This window comes from Chaetodon auriga, chromosome 10 (assembly GCF_051107435.1).
Source record: "Chaetodon auriga isolate fChaAug3 chromosome 10, fChaAug3.hap1, whole genome shotgun sequence".
In the NCBI taxonomy this organism is placed as follows: Eukaryota; Metazoa; Chordata; class Actinopteri; order Chaetodontiformes; family Chaetodontidae; genus Chaetodon; species Chaetodon auriga.
Genome location: NC_135083.1, coordinates 17,729,859 through 17,744,912, shown reverse-complemented (window position 1 = coordinate 17,744,912; position 15,054 = coordinate 17,729,859). Strand labels below are relative to the sequence as shown.

At 44.9% G+C, this 15,054-nt stretch overlaps 1 protein-coding gene across 3 annotated transcripts in view; it reads left to right on the top strand.

The window, feature by feature from the left end:
• The window catches only part of rerea (arginine-glutamic acid dipeptide (RE) repeats a), a 122,902-nt gene that overhangs the window by 20,348 nt on the left and 87,500 nt on the right, over nucleotides 1-15,054 (top strand). For 2 of the 3 annotated variants that reach the window (XM_076741257.1, XM_076741255.1), the window contains exon 1: nucleotides 12,764-13,196. The exons of the other annotated variant lie outside the window; for it this stretch is intronic. The gene's annotated coding sequence lies outside the window, so the exon portion shown is untranslated. Of the gene's footprint in view, nucleotides 1-12,763; nucleotides 13,197-15,054 lie in introns of those variants that run through there. 3 annotated transcript variants of the gene reach the window in all.

The following is a 15,054-nucleotide window of genomic DNA, read 5'->3' as shown; positions in this document are numbered from 1 at the left end:
GTTAACCCTGTGGACAGATTACAGAAGTGTTACTGTTGCCAAAAAGCCCTTTTCTCAAGGTTGAGCTAGAGATGAACGGCTGGAGGATTGTTTCTGTCCAGTCTGCATTTTTCAAGCCAGTGACAATCGGTTTTTAAAAGGTACAGTCTCTCTGACAAACTTACATCCACCCAGGCTGTCATTTGATGTCATTATTTGTTCAGTGTAGATGGCCTACTTTCTTCTCTTCAGCAGCTCTCTACTCATCAGCGCAATCAGCTACCTCCTAACACAATCAGGCTGCGCTCAAATTACAGTCATGATTGAGACCAAGTCGGTGTCAGGAAAAGACGAGGGGGCTCATGATTCAAGCACAGGCACCGTTCAGGAGGTGGACGTGATAAGTTAATATCTGTAAAATATAACGCAATCCAATGAGGCAGCCCTGCAATGAATGGCATCTTTGTAGTGCTTCTTATCAGAGAGGGGTTGATTCTGCTCTGACGTAGTCGGAGGCTGTGTTCTCTTATTTTGTTACATTGATTTGAATTATAGTGTCAGCTGCTTTTATTATTTAGCCTTATTTTTTGGTTGAATTAATATCTGAACCACAACCGAAGTTAAACTAGGGCTGCAACTTAGCATCAGTTTCATTATCGATTAATCTATCCGTTATTTTCTTTGGTACTCAATTAATCGTTAAAGGTCCAGTGTGTAAGATTATTGGTAGAAATGGAAAATTATCTAATCTTAATTATTTCATAATTGTGTTGTCATTAGTGTATAATCAGCTGAAAATACAAATCACTGTATTTCTGTTACCTCAGAGTGAGCTCCTCATATCTACAGAGGGAGCCATGTTGCACTGCCACCTTACGTTTTCCACTCTTTTTGATCTTTGCTACCTCACCACTAGATCGCACTAAATTCTACACAGTGGTCCTTTAATTTCATAAAACTCCAACAGATTGTGAAAAATGCCTTGCACCAGGAGTCCAAAACCCCAAAAGTTTCAGTTTTCTAAGAAAACCAGAACATTGAGAAGCTAAAACAACATTTTTTCCCATCTCTGCTAAAATAAATGACCAGAAATTGATTATGAGAATTGTACAGCTGAATTTTTTGTCAGTCGAGCAGTAGTTCGAGGTCAAAATGAAACATTGAACTTCCCACAAAGTCGTTTGCGTGGCTTATTTATTGGATTGTAGTCGATCAAAGTGATGTTCACAATATTGTGTCCACATTTGTGCATTTACTCTGTTTTTCCTGTTTTATTGTTTACCTGATCAAACCTTCTCTTTACGCATTCATACCTACACATATAAATGTCAGCATTCATTTTCAGTGATTGCATAATTCAGGACCTATTATTCAAAAACAAATCTCACCTCATGCTGCTGAAGACAAGAGGAAATGTTTGAAAATGTCACCCACAGTTTAAACGTCTCCACTGATACAGACTCAAACTAACTTCACCTCACAGCTGTCTGTTTGTTCACTTTCGCCAGTCTGGGCTTTAGATGGCACTACAGTTGTGTTGCAGACAGTTCTCATGTCCAGGACCTTATATACGTCAAGATTAAGACCATGTAAATATGGATTTACTCTAAATTTAGGTCATACTTTGTCCTACAATCAAAATACAATGCAACTGGAAGAGCATAATTTACAGTGACGATATCCACTCGGATGTTTTGTCTTTAAATGCGTCTCCATGCATGTAGAACAAAACCATCTGCCTTTCCACAGCGTGTAAGTTAGAACATATCTTCTCTACTTGCAGGATCAAAATAAAACCGCTTTCACATTGCGGTGGCGTGACTTTTCACAGTGACAAAGACAATAGACATAATGTACAAGCATTCATTTGTTTTGACTCTGGCAGGATTGGAATGTTAAGCAGTCATTTTAGCCCTAATTTGGAGCTTTGTGTGGAATGGTAGTGGCTGTGGTTGACATTAAGATGAGCGGAGGAAGCTGATCAGCCCTGCCAATTCGGCTCACTTCTCATATGGCACAGATCCACTTGCCTAACCCCATGTCTGGATGCTGCACTCTGAAAACAGGCAAGGACCCAATTCATTCACCGCTCATCCAACAACACATTGACTGTGTGCAAAATATGTTTTAGCAGCTTAACAGCGGTAGACTAATCAATTGATCCAGATTTTGCCGTCCATTGATCTTGGCACACCCTGGGTCCAGACAATTACAGCACATGTATGATAATGATATCATTAGCAGCCCATGGCCGATCTATTAGGGCAGGGGAAATGCTCGTAAAAACCACCGAAACCATGCATAAAAACATTTGCACTGCCAAATGCTGGGGAGAACGGTCCAAATCTGCTTTGCAAATGCCTCCCTGTCACTCTCCCCTCCCCGCCTCACCACAGTAACAGTAGCGTGGTAGAGCGGCGGATGAGCCTGCTGGTGCTGCTGACTGGCATTCTGTGTGTTGATGAATGTGCCGGCCTGACGGCTCAATGTGCTTACCTAATAGGAGCTGCTCCACTGTCACACTGAGTTTCTCCGTCTCTCTCTCTCACTCACCTCGCTCATGTCTTCTTCTTCTTCTTCTTTTTTTTTTTCCCTTTTTCGGAGGTAGTAAGGAGAGCGTTCCACTTGGCTAGACACTGCAGCCTCCACACTCTTTCTCAAAGGTTAATGGAGCTGCCTCACAACGCACACTAATCACCAGGTAATTGCTTTCGTTTGGCTTGATAGGTGGCTGAGGTCAGCCATGATGACCAGTGTGGCCATTTTGGATGGAAATCAGGTTGCTGCTGTTTGCCAAATACGGTTGCCAAGACTATGCTTCGCCGTCTGTGATCTTATAGGCTTTGCCCTGTTTTCCTGTAGCCCCAAGTACATTTTCTCTTCAGAGGTAGAGGTGTAATTACTGTATGTATTTTTCACTCCATTTCTTGTAGCAGTGTGTTGTCTTCGGAATCATTGCTCACATCCTTGACACACACTTGACACCTGCCTCTCTGGAAATAGTGGAGATGCTATCTTTGGTTTCTTCGTGTTGTGTTGTGGAGGTGTTTGAAGTGCTTTAGCGTGAGCCTGGTGTTAAAATAGTGGCTTTTCTGACAACCATGTGCCGGACAGCCAGAGACACTGACAGACTGAGAGGCGGACTGAAGTCATGAAAGCGAAGCGCTCGTCTTTGATGTCAGCCAGCTTCCAAAGGGCCGTGGTGGTCGGAGGGGATTGGGATTTCAGCGCAGGATTTTGGGATTGTCGTGTCAAAAAGGTCTCGCTGGGGCTGAGCGAGCGTTAGTGCGTGCATGTGAACACATGCATATTCACGTACTAAGACTGAGAGCAGGCAGCTAAAGGAGGAAGAGTTTGTCTTTGTCGTTATTCTCATCACCCCGTGGTGCTCACATGTAATAACCCTCAATGGGGAGAGCATGGAAGTGATCTTTCACATCAGCACACATACCAGAATATAGGAATGGACATTTCTAGGCCTGTTGATCTTGTTTTAGTTGCTTCGTTGTGACCAGTAGGAGAGACTGGATGGATGGGCAGTTTGTTAAAGGAATGGTGTTGCATGCCTGGTGCTGTTTGGATACAGCCTCTAGGTCGAGATATGAGCAGATTAAAATGAAGATAAGTTAGTCACAGACTGATTTTTAGAGGGTTTAAAAAAAAAAAAAACTGGGAGACAGATGAGTCCCAGTGTGTGTGTGCATGTGTGTGTTAGCTTGATGGCCACATTGTCTGTCACCGTGGAAATCCCAGAGTTACTGAAGGGATTGCAAAATCAATGTGAGCTATTCATACACGGATCTAATCCTCAGATTTACTGCCATTTAATCTGTGGTTATGGCACAGCTCTGATGGCTCTAATGCTGTCAAACAGATGTCCCTGCTCAGCCACCCAGGTTAGGCTGCACCTGGTGACACCGTTGAGCCCTGGCACTAGGTGGACCCACTACACATTTCATCTTCTCTTCTGGTGGCAACTATTGTATGAACACATGCATTATACTGTCATGGTGCATTTAAAAGAAAATCAAGCCAAATGTCTGCATGAACCATAAGTGACCACAAAATCTTTTATCCCGGCGTGAATATGAATAGAATGTGCGTATCTGTATTATTGTTGTGTTTATATGTGCTATTTTTGACAGCATACCCTGCTTGCTGTGCTGTTGAACGAGCTGAGATTCCAGGGATAGAAATGCTTGGGTTTTATTCACTGCACACCTGGTGTTATTTTCACATTCAAAAAGGAACAGACCATTTCGCTTCAAAATGCAGGCTGGATGCAGGAGGCGTATTGCATCAGAAGCAGAGACTGAATAATAACAAACTGTATCATTTTGTACATCAGGTGAAAATGTAGCCTTGTTTTGCACCTTCAATAAATAATTGAAAACCAACCAAACCCTCCACTCAGACAAAACTACACACGTTCACCCTACACTGCCCCATATACACATTAGTTCATTTTATCTGGTCTGTAAGGTGCGCTTCATTTCCTCATCCTCATAATAGTCCAGAGCTACTTATGACAACAAACACATAGACTGCACTACATGTCATTCTAAACCGTGATGACACATTTTCCTCAACTATTGTCATCTGCTTTTACAACAGTTTTAGTCACCAAAAAGTGACAAACCATTGACTCACATGAGCAGACTGAAGTCGCTGATGGATGATACAGTCATCATGAAAAGAATAACACACACGTGTGAGAATCGCTAACTTTTAATGAACGAGTTGTTGTAAAATCAAGACGTCTATGCAGTCGTTAATTTGGATTCTTACACGCCATGTGTCTCTGCAGGCACACATGCAGGACAGCAATACACACAGTCTGTGCAGTATTAAAATGCTTACATTGAAATGTAGCAGCGTGTGCCTGCGTGTGCTTGTGTGTGTGTGTGTGTGTGTGTGTGTGTGTTGCCTTTCTGGGTGTTAAAGAGAGTAAATGCAGGGAATCTCTGTGTGCGGATGCTGAATGTGAAATGTCAATGTTATTGAACAGGTGCTGCGAGGCAGAGCTGTGATGTTTTTATTTCCAAGCTCTTGTCAAGCAAGGCAGAGAAGAGAGGGCTCATGGGATAATGGGGTAGGTTCAGGGGTGGGGGACTGTGTGTGTGTGTGTGTGTGTGTGTGTGTGTGTGTGTGTGTGTGTGTGTGTGTGTGTGTTTTACAGTGTGTGTAGCAGGTATGAGTGCCTAGATCTGTGCGTATCCAGAGAGCTTTATTGAGAAGAGCGAAATGAATGCAGGCTTAGAATACATGCTCACTATCTCCTCATAGAAAATATTAACTGCACTGTGAATGGTATTATTTTTATATTGTGTACCTTCATGTTTTTCACTGCCTGTATTCACCATGTGTTAAACATTATGCCAAATATGGCAGCCGTCTTCACCCATGCATACACCTCTACTGTCAAGCTGTTATCACCTCGTTTGTTCCATTTACACATCATTCATGTTTTTTCCCCTGTCCTCTGTGTGTGTGTGTGTGTCTCTTTTTTTCCCCTTCAGTTTTTCTCTTGCAGACTGTCGTTGTGTCAATACTTGTTGAGAGGCAATGTGGCAGTGAGCTAGGAGGTGAATGCAGTCAAGGTTAGTCAACAATGCTTCGTGACACTGGAGCGCTGACTAACACAGCGTTTTTGTTTTTTTTTGTTTTTTCCTCTCTGCCCTAACCCCCCTCTCCTTCCCCCAAAATGTTTCTATTCCTGCCCCGGCCAGTGGACCTTGATCATGTTCTCTACCTGACCTTGGTGCTCTCAGCCTTACTCCTCGCCCCTCATTGTGCTTCTCTGCTGTCCTACCCCTGCTTCTTTCTGTGCCAGCGGAGTGAACAGCTCAATCCTGTCAGCCCGCATTCATCCCTCAGCTGCTAACTCACGCTAACCCACTCCTGTGTTTGTGCTTTGGATGCATTGTTTGCTAGTTTTTAGCATTGCAGGCCTTTCTCCATCTTTTGCGGTTAGTGCAATGTCATTCCTTGAACCGCCAGTGTTCTTCATTGCGGTTTCACAGGAGATTCTTTGACTTTTAATTCCAATGAACGCATATGAAAATGTTATTACCCTGTTGCCGTTTACACTCCCCTCCCCAGCCTTTTTTTTTTTTTTTTTTTTTTGAAGAGGTGCGAGAGTGAGAGCGGCGCCGATCTGAATGTCCACAACAGTGGTGGAGAATCCAGCCACGATATGGAGGGGGGGCCGCAGTTCAAAGCCGACTAGCAGGTTACTTAATGAGTTTGGTAATTGGCTTGCTGTGGCCTCCACGCATCCCTGCCCTCCTGCTGCTGATGTGTGCAGGAACAGAGAGAGCTGCCGCCTGCGCTCCCTCCCTCGCTCCATCTTCCTTTCCCTCACTCGACCTGTCCATCTTTCCCTCCACCCATCCCTCTTCCACAAGCTGATTTAAGGAGCTAATGCTGCACCGAGCCTCCTCTGTCTGTTCCCCACCGATCCCTCTGTAAAGACAGCATGCTGCATGTTAGGTTTCCACTCTGCTCAATGTCGAATATCAACAGCGTTACTCTATCTCTCATTCCCCCAGTCTCTCCCACTTGGTTGCTATCTTTTGCACACACACGCACACACATACACACATCTATTATATGTTAGATGCTTCATGCATTATGCAGAATATGTGCATCCAAACAAGCAATTTGCAGAATTTCCAGCTCACCACTTCTGAGTAGTAATTCTCTGTGTGGCCACAACAGCATAATGAGAAACACACTCCCATGCTCAGTTGATTCATAAGTCCAAACAATAAAGATGACACCTAACATATTATTCTCAGATTTCAGCACATTATCTCCTCACCAGAGACATCAAGGGGACAGCTTTTCTTCTTGTCTCCTTGCTGTTAGAATATTGTGTCATGAGGGGAGGGGGGGCTTGGAAAACAGCATCGCATCTGGTTTAAATCTCATTAACTCCCGGGTTAAATCTGAAATATATGTTGAGGTAATTGTGAGGCAAAAGATCTGAAATGACCTTCGTGCTTTAGTTGTAATTGAGAGAGATACGGTTTTTTAGTCTGGATTGTTTATTGCTTTGTTTGTGTATAATAAACCCCTAGATTTAGTGCCTTTGGGGATCTGCACTAGTGAGGCTAACCTAATATATATTCTGGCTAATGAGCAAGCTCCCCACCTTCCTTACCTATTCCCATTAATTTCCATTTTGTACCTTTAAAAAGCCATAAATAAAGCCTGCATGCATTAGTAAATGTAGCCGTCTCCAGTTGCAAGGCTGCTGCCAAGCTTTTTATCTACTCCCACAGTAGAACGGTTGATTCTGACCGCTGCAGGGGTTGGAAGGCCAAAGCACAGCTAAGTGGCTCCTCTTGACCTCAGCGCTGATCTCCAAACTGTCTGCTCCGACTGCACACAGACAGATTTTTGCCAGTTCGCTCCCACAAAAACAGTCTAATCTCGTAACGCAGCCTCAACACCCCGTCTGTGCGCCGTCTCTTTGAATAACGCGTCCTTTTCTCACCGCACACCCAGTGCTGACATGCTTGACCGTACATTTGCTTTTGAGATTACTCCCCACTGCTATTGTTGGTGCCAAATTAAAAAAGAAAAATGTGACGGAAGTCAGATGGAAAAACTCAAGATGTGAAAAATTAGCTTGAGTGACTTGCGAATCCTGTTCCTCTGACCTATAATGGATGCGCTTATTCTAGTTATCACTATCTATCCGTAAACTAGATGGCTGAATCATTAGCTTACACACTGAGACCAGCCAAGTGTGACCAGGGGAGAATAATTGATTTCTGAATAAGCTTGGTACTGAAAGAAGGAAAAAGAGATTTAGCTTTGTGCGCCATATTGAGCATCTTTATCCGCATATGATGAATTATAGTGTATATTATGTTGTAGATACTTTTGCTGTTGTTGTTTTCCACATTAGGAGCCTCCATCCCCCCACTCCACCTCCTCCTTTAGCACAGCAACAATGTGAAAGCTGCACCTCCACTCACTGTCCATAGGGTGGCAGTGCGTGGAGGTGAGACAGCCATGTGCTCTGTGTGAAATGGAGCAGTCACTGGCTATTTGAGCAGATTAGCTCAGAGACAGTAACCACACAGGAATCACACACCCCAACTGCCACTCTCTCTTTTGCTTTCATGATCACGGACCCCATTTGCTTTGCTGACTGCTGATCACATTTAAACACATTTAAACCCTGCTGGAATCGGATTTTCCTAACTGGATCCAGAGCTGAGCATCAGACACATGTACTGTTTGTTTATCTTGCTGTGTCTTTGTTCACAAAAGGATTTGCCTGAAATGTAAACTTCCTCTTCTCGCCGCAGCCTGCACTCTGTGGCTCTCCTTGGAAATACAGTCTCATTCCTCAGAGTGTGTTCTCAGTGCAGCCAGGGCAGGCTGAACTGCTCTTTTATTCACATGAATGAGGCCCTGTTTTTGCCCAGAGAATCAGACAGACACAGACAGTCCATGTGAAAATCAGGGCCGAGTGAAGAAGCATCGAAGGTGTTACACATGTGCGTTTGTTTTTTAGTCTGTTTTCACTTTCTAGTTGGCGAGTTTCTCACCATACAGGCTTGGTTGATTATATTCTGGTTTGCAAACATTTCACAGCCTGATTTTCTTTTACCTCAGCCTCCTCCGCCGTTTCAGCGAGCTGTGAACTAATGGAAACTGTCAACCACTCAGACATAGTGTGGGCTTCTATTAACAGCTGTTTGTTCTTTGCTCATATATATCAATGAGGAATCAGGTTTTGCTCTGTTTTATGAACAGAAAATGTTGTGCTTCCTCTCACGAGCATATCATCAATTTGTCTGCCAGGTGGCAGCTACCTCCATCTGGAATAAGGTTTACTTACATTCAGTTTTCTTAATATGCAGTAGTTATACCAAATGGCTGCTGCAAGCAAGTTTCACTCTCTTGAGTAGCTTGTGTAGCTTGGCAAAGAGATTAGACATATGCAGCCTACAAGTGTCTTGGTTTTCAGAGGGTTGCGAGGCTGCCAAATGTGACTGTGAATAGCTATGTAAACAAGATAGCTATGTGAGGCTAGACCTTGCACTGATTGCCTAAAGTGAAATACCACTCCTTGGCTTCTCTCACATTTTTACAACTGTGTTAATGATCGCAAATAAAGGCTGGCTAGGTAGCAGCTTAATTACTAGCTGTCTGTTTGGATTGTGTCCAAAGGACATCTCGATACGGCTCTTTGCTTGTGTCAAGAGAAGTGTCACCTCTATTGTTTAAAGGTCCTTTATTCCCTCTTTTAATTAATGAAATGTTACTCTGTCGAGTACTGTCCTTTTTAGCTAAAGCAATAGTGCTTGAAAACCATGAATCTTCATATCCACGAGCGTGCACTTAACCATATTTAGTTGAGTAATTTCCTTGAGTTACTTTGTTGGGAGATTGGAGAGGATTGTTTTATTGCTTCCCCTTCTCTCAAGCCCCTCCAGGCAAAGTCTGTGTTTTAATTAGTCGTGTAAGACCCTATTTTCCCTTTGGATTCCCCCAACTTGTAAAGTGCTCTCTTAAGAATCCATGAAGGCTAAAAGGGGCAATGAATGATTTGAAGTCAGCTTTTTTTGCTTGCCTGCCAGCAGAGAGGGGATGAGATGGGGGGGGGGGGCTATCAGCAATTGCCGTCAGCATGAGGAACAGTAACTTCAAGCAGCAGTCGCACAGAGTCTTTGTTCTTTATGGATTTAGTACGTGTGGCGAAGAGTCACTGCTTTAAAAGCCCATCTGGAAAAGTGCCGTTCAAGTTTCTAATGTGAGTAGAGCGGCTCCTGTAGATTATACCTGCCCGAGAACGGGAAAACAGTCCCCAAGTTCAATCTAGCACATCCGCTTTTTTCCCCCCTGTATTAAGTTTTGGCAGCAGGGAAGTTAGCTTGTTACACTGTAGAGATTTAGTCATGTGTTGAAGCGGAGCTTCTGAAGTACACCCCCACCACTGCCACAACCTAACCCTCCTCTTGGTTTACAAGTCTGTTTTCTTCTCTCAATCCCCTTTTTTTCCCTTCAACTTGTCTGCTCATCCCCGGTGAATGTATTAAATGAAGTTACTAGATATGAGTGCTTAAGAGGCCAGGGCCTCTGAGGCTTGCCAAGTCTCTCACAGGCTTGGCTCAGTCATCCATGTCACTTTTTTCTGTTGTTTCAGCTACTGGCTGACTCGCTTGTATCGCCGAGCACTTTCTCTCTATCCCGCCTGCTCTCTTCTGTGTTTGCTGCCTCTGAGTGGCTTGTTTTTCTCCACAGTGGAGAAATCAGGCTAAAGCAAACAGTGTGTGTCAGCCACAGCTTTTGTTAAGTATTCATTTTTAATGAGCGTAAGTGGCTACAGAATCCTATAAACCATAAATGGAGTAGTCAGACTGGGGGGGGGGGGGGGGGCATGTTGGCCTTTGATTCAGTGGCAGTCTTGCAGTCTTTTTGTTTAGTAGCACTTGTACTAATTATGCTTGATGTGGATGAAGAAAACATATTTCAGAATGATAGTTTGTGCTGCTTTATTGTGCCGTTCTGTCTTCCCTCATACGCCCCCTCTGGTTCTCTTAGCTCGTACAAGGAATTTTTCTCCTTTAATAATCTTTAGGAAAAAGAGTGTCGCAGAAAAGTGTCATTTTTCTCTTTCGAGCAGCACACGGCTCTGTTAGATTTCATTTCCTCTGAATTCAGAAAGAGGCACCAAGTAACCAGTTTTTGTTCTGTCGGGATCGAAGGCACTGTAGCTGGGGGGGGGTGAGGGTGGGGGGTGCTCAGGGAAAAGGTATTGTGATGGGCTGTTTGAATGCTGAACAGAATTGAATAGACACAGTCAGCTTCCCAGATACATGCTTAGGCCTGTAGAATGTGGAGTGCTTTGCTTGTAACTGCACCGGTTGTCTCCTTTCATTATCGGTTAATGGTGCCCAACTTGACAGAGCCATGTGATAAACAGTGGAGCTGTGAAATCCTGGAGGTGGAGTTCTCGTCTGCCTGATAATGGGATCTCATCTGCCAGGGAGGGGAGCCTGCCCAGCCAGCCAATCCAGCTTTGCTCTGCACTGCCTTCAGAGAGGATTCACTGCACTCACCCTTCACTGCTGCCTCGGTCCAACTTAAGCGTCACAGAGCTGCTGAGGATGTTTGCATTTGACTGGTGTCTTCATATAACACATGATAGAATCATTTTTGGAGCCTGATTGTTAGTTTTTTGAGGCTTTGGGTGTGCATTTCTGCCTCCTTAACAATCTTGGATCCTTTGAATGTTTGTGTAACTGAGGAAAGGAGGCAGACTGCATGTGTGTGTGTGCGTGTGTGTAAATATCATAAACATTGACCTTGTGAAATGTATACATGCTGTGATAAGGGAGGAGCTGCTGCTGCTGTGGTGTTAGGTTACTATGTGGGGTGGTGGTGGGGGGGGGACAGTTGCCTCCAGAGCTGGGTGAGGTTTTGGTTAAACTATTGAAACAAAGACGACCAACATGGTTTGTAGCACAATGAAGGACCTCCTGCACGCCACCCTCAACTCAATTACTATTGATCTTCACTGGCTGTCTCTCCTGGTGCCTGGCTTTAATGCAAAAAAAAAAGAGCCCAATGCACAAACTGTTTGCTTTAGTTAATTGGATTTTGACAGTGATCCAATATCATGTTTAAGACAATGAAAATGTGTCAAGCTACCCGCTCAGTGAAATGGAAATCATCCTATTAATTTATAACTTAATGGGGTCCATCTTTGCCCCCCCCCCCCCCCCCAGTGTGCGGGGGGCGGGGTTGTCACTTTTTCTTTTCTTCTTTTTTTTTAAGAGAAAACAATTAATGTATATTTTCTACTCCCAAAATCAGTGCTGAGACCTTGGAAAATAACCAGGATCACATTTTGATGTGATGTGCAGGCCAGCCATTAAAATCAGCCTGCCAAATACTGCTAATGGACTATTCACATTATCATCCCTGCTTGTTTCTGCCTTTTTAAATGGGTGGGGTGACTAATTAATTCATTATCCAAAAATGCAAATGAGCTTCACAAGCCTGAGCAGAATACAAGCCCCCCCTCCCGCTCTTGTGCATCTTCCAGCAGATGCATACACTCATGTTTCCAGACGTGAAATGAGGATTTAAGAACCTCATGTTTATTTTGCAGCCGTGAAAGCGCGTCGCTGCTGCGCGGCGTCGCGCGCAGGACTAAAAAACGTAGGCTGTTATTTACAAGTCACTACTATCCACTACCCGCGTTCATTGTCTCGCTGTAGTGTTTCAGTCACATTGCCATAAACGTCCCCATTGATCGGTTGATGCTGGTCGCTCGGGCCACTTTGGCTGTCGTGCAGTTCGCTTCTCCTGTGCAAGCAAACACACACACACACACACACACACACACACACACACACACACACACACACACTGTGCGCGCAGCGTTTCCCTACGGGAGCTGCCATCAATCAACAGCCACATTGGCGTCCCCTCCTACCCACCGCCACCACCCTTTTGTCCCTGAAGAGTATTTGAATCCAGTCCATGTTTTTGTTTCGCTCGGTTTTTTTTTTCTCTTTTTTTTAGTGTTGAGTGTGGTCGGGGTAATTCTCCTTCACTAGTGTCTGGATAAAGAAAGACTAGGTCAGCCATGTGGATGCGTCTGTTGAACAGCTGAAGAGGAGGAGGAGGAGGAGGAGGAGGAGGGAGCGATAGGGGGAGCGTGGAGTGTGTGTGCATAGGAAAGAGAGAGAAGAGGGGGAAGAGAGAGAGAGAGAGAGGGAGCGTGTGTGTATGCGTGTGTGTGTGTGTATGCGTGTGTGTGTGTGGAAAAAGGAAGCGGAGCCTGTAAACGGCGAACTCGCTGGTTTCCTACCCCTCGAAACAACTACCAGCGCCGTGTTACTTTTCATGTGGACACTATCACCAACAGCGACACGGCCGAGGGCAGCGGGAGCCGTTTCGAGGGGGGGGGGCGAGTTAATGTTCTAGTGCCTTTTTCCGCTCGGCGATCTCGGACGTGAACAGTCCATCAGTAAAGTGAAACCGTCTTTTGTTGAAGCAAGTGCTCGCCCGAGCCCCTCCGTGCGGGCAGCAGGTTAAAAAAAGTGTCCGTGTTCGCCTCGTTTTGTCCCGGTTCTTGGATTTGGCCCAGCTGGCTTAAGTTCGCTGGGTCATCTCGGGCAAGGATCGCGTTTTCAACTTGTTTGCAGCAGTCTGTGGGACTCCAAGAATCAGCAGACTGGCGGGTGAGTAGTTGAATACAAAAAAAGATTGCAGGACGGTTGTGGTCGGAGGAGGAGGAGGAGGAGGAGGAGAAGGAGGGGAGGGGGGGAGCAGACAGGGGGAGCAGTGTGTGTGTTATTTAGAAGAAAAAAACTGAATTCAGGTAACAGTGTTGACTAAAGCCGGGTGGCATTTAGACTTTGACCTAAAAGCGTCTAAATTGTGTTTATACCCGGAGGAGGAAGCGCGTGTGACCTCGAGTCAAATGTGTCTGAGAGCTCCGGAGAGCTGAAAGTTGGCTGCATTGTTGTAAAACTCGGCACAGTGTGGACGGAGGAGCAGGACCCTCATGCACCCCCCATGACCCGGCCACAGCCAGCCGGGAACAGGGCTGCAGCAGCTAATGGTTTTAAATGCACAAGGTTGAAGTAAAGAGGAGGACAGCTCAAATGGCAACCTTGCTATCCAGGAAACAGACATCAAAGATGTGAAAACTGCCTGTGTGTGTGTGTGTGTGTGTGTTTGAGCAGTCAATCAACTTCGAGGAAAGAAAAGTTGCATTTTGACAGGGAGAAATGTTGAAACGGATCTTGATGAGTCAGTGGCACATAAATTGGATGGGTGGGATTTCCCCAAGTTTCACATAAAGGAATCGGCTGTTGGATTTACAGCCTGGCTGGTGTCATAAATTGATTATTAGGCTGTAATAATGGAAAATAGTTGAGTCTTGTTTGAAAGCGGGGTAGGGGGCCGTGTGTGTGAGACCAGCTGAACCAGTTGCAAACTGTTGAAGGGACCACCAAATTAACTTGACTTCCCCCTTTCAGCACCCCAGAGGCTATGAACTCTGGCCCAAGCACATGCAGCTCTCACTGTGGTGGGGGTTGGGGTGGTGGTGGTGGGGGGGGTCTTTGCCTGTTGAAAAGAGCAAGGGGGGCTGGTGGGTGATGTGTGTGTGTGTGTGTGTGTGTGTGTGTGTGTGTGTTTAGGAGGGGGCAGCTTAGGATTTGAAAGCAGACTGCAGTTATTTGTCTGAAAGGCAGCTTATCTAATGTTTTCCAGTCATAGTAGAAGGGGGACGAGGGCTTGTTTGCTTAAATCACTGTAAAATTGGTCGTAGTAAGTCATGAAGTGAGTCTTCATGTGACTCCAGCCAGAGGCTCAATCTGCAGGCAATGTGGCCACATAAGCACCAAGAGATTCAGCCCTTAAATAAGATTTGAAAGGGGGGGGCAGTGATTGGCAATCTCTGGTATATAAAAACAATCCCTTCCTGCAGCCCCCCCCCCCCTTCCATTTACACTCAGCTACTACATGTTCAGTTGTTGCATTGCTAATTGTGAGCAGCTAATCTCCACCATGCCCAGCTATTTCATTATTTTTTTGGTCCTCCTGCTAGCTGAGAAGTGACCTCTGGTTTAATGATTCAGATGTGATTAATCCACTTGAGTGGGACGACACTGCACGGGCTAATGTATGGCACAAGTGCCACAGATAATGGACGGCCGTTGAAACATTAAGGGCGTTCGTTCCACGTAAAAAAGAAGGAACATTTGAGGCTTGCTTTGGTTTAAAAGTCACGTGAATGTGAACACGGTACATTATGTAAGTCACAAGGTCTAATTCTAGTTGCAGTGTTAACAATGGTCGTCTTTCTTAACAATTCTGAATGACGCTGCATCGTCGGTTGGTTGGTCTAATCTTTGATCACTCAGATGGAGTGTGAAGACTTTACAGATGACAAACCTCGCTTCCCTTTCTTATTGATGCTTTGCAGCTGATGTCACTTGTCACATGAGTGTATTTTCAAAATGGTGATGTAGACGAGTCACAGCACTCCACTCCTGTTCATAAGTAATGCCGACTGCGTTTACATGTGCA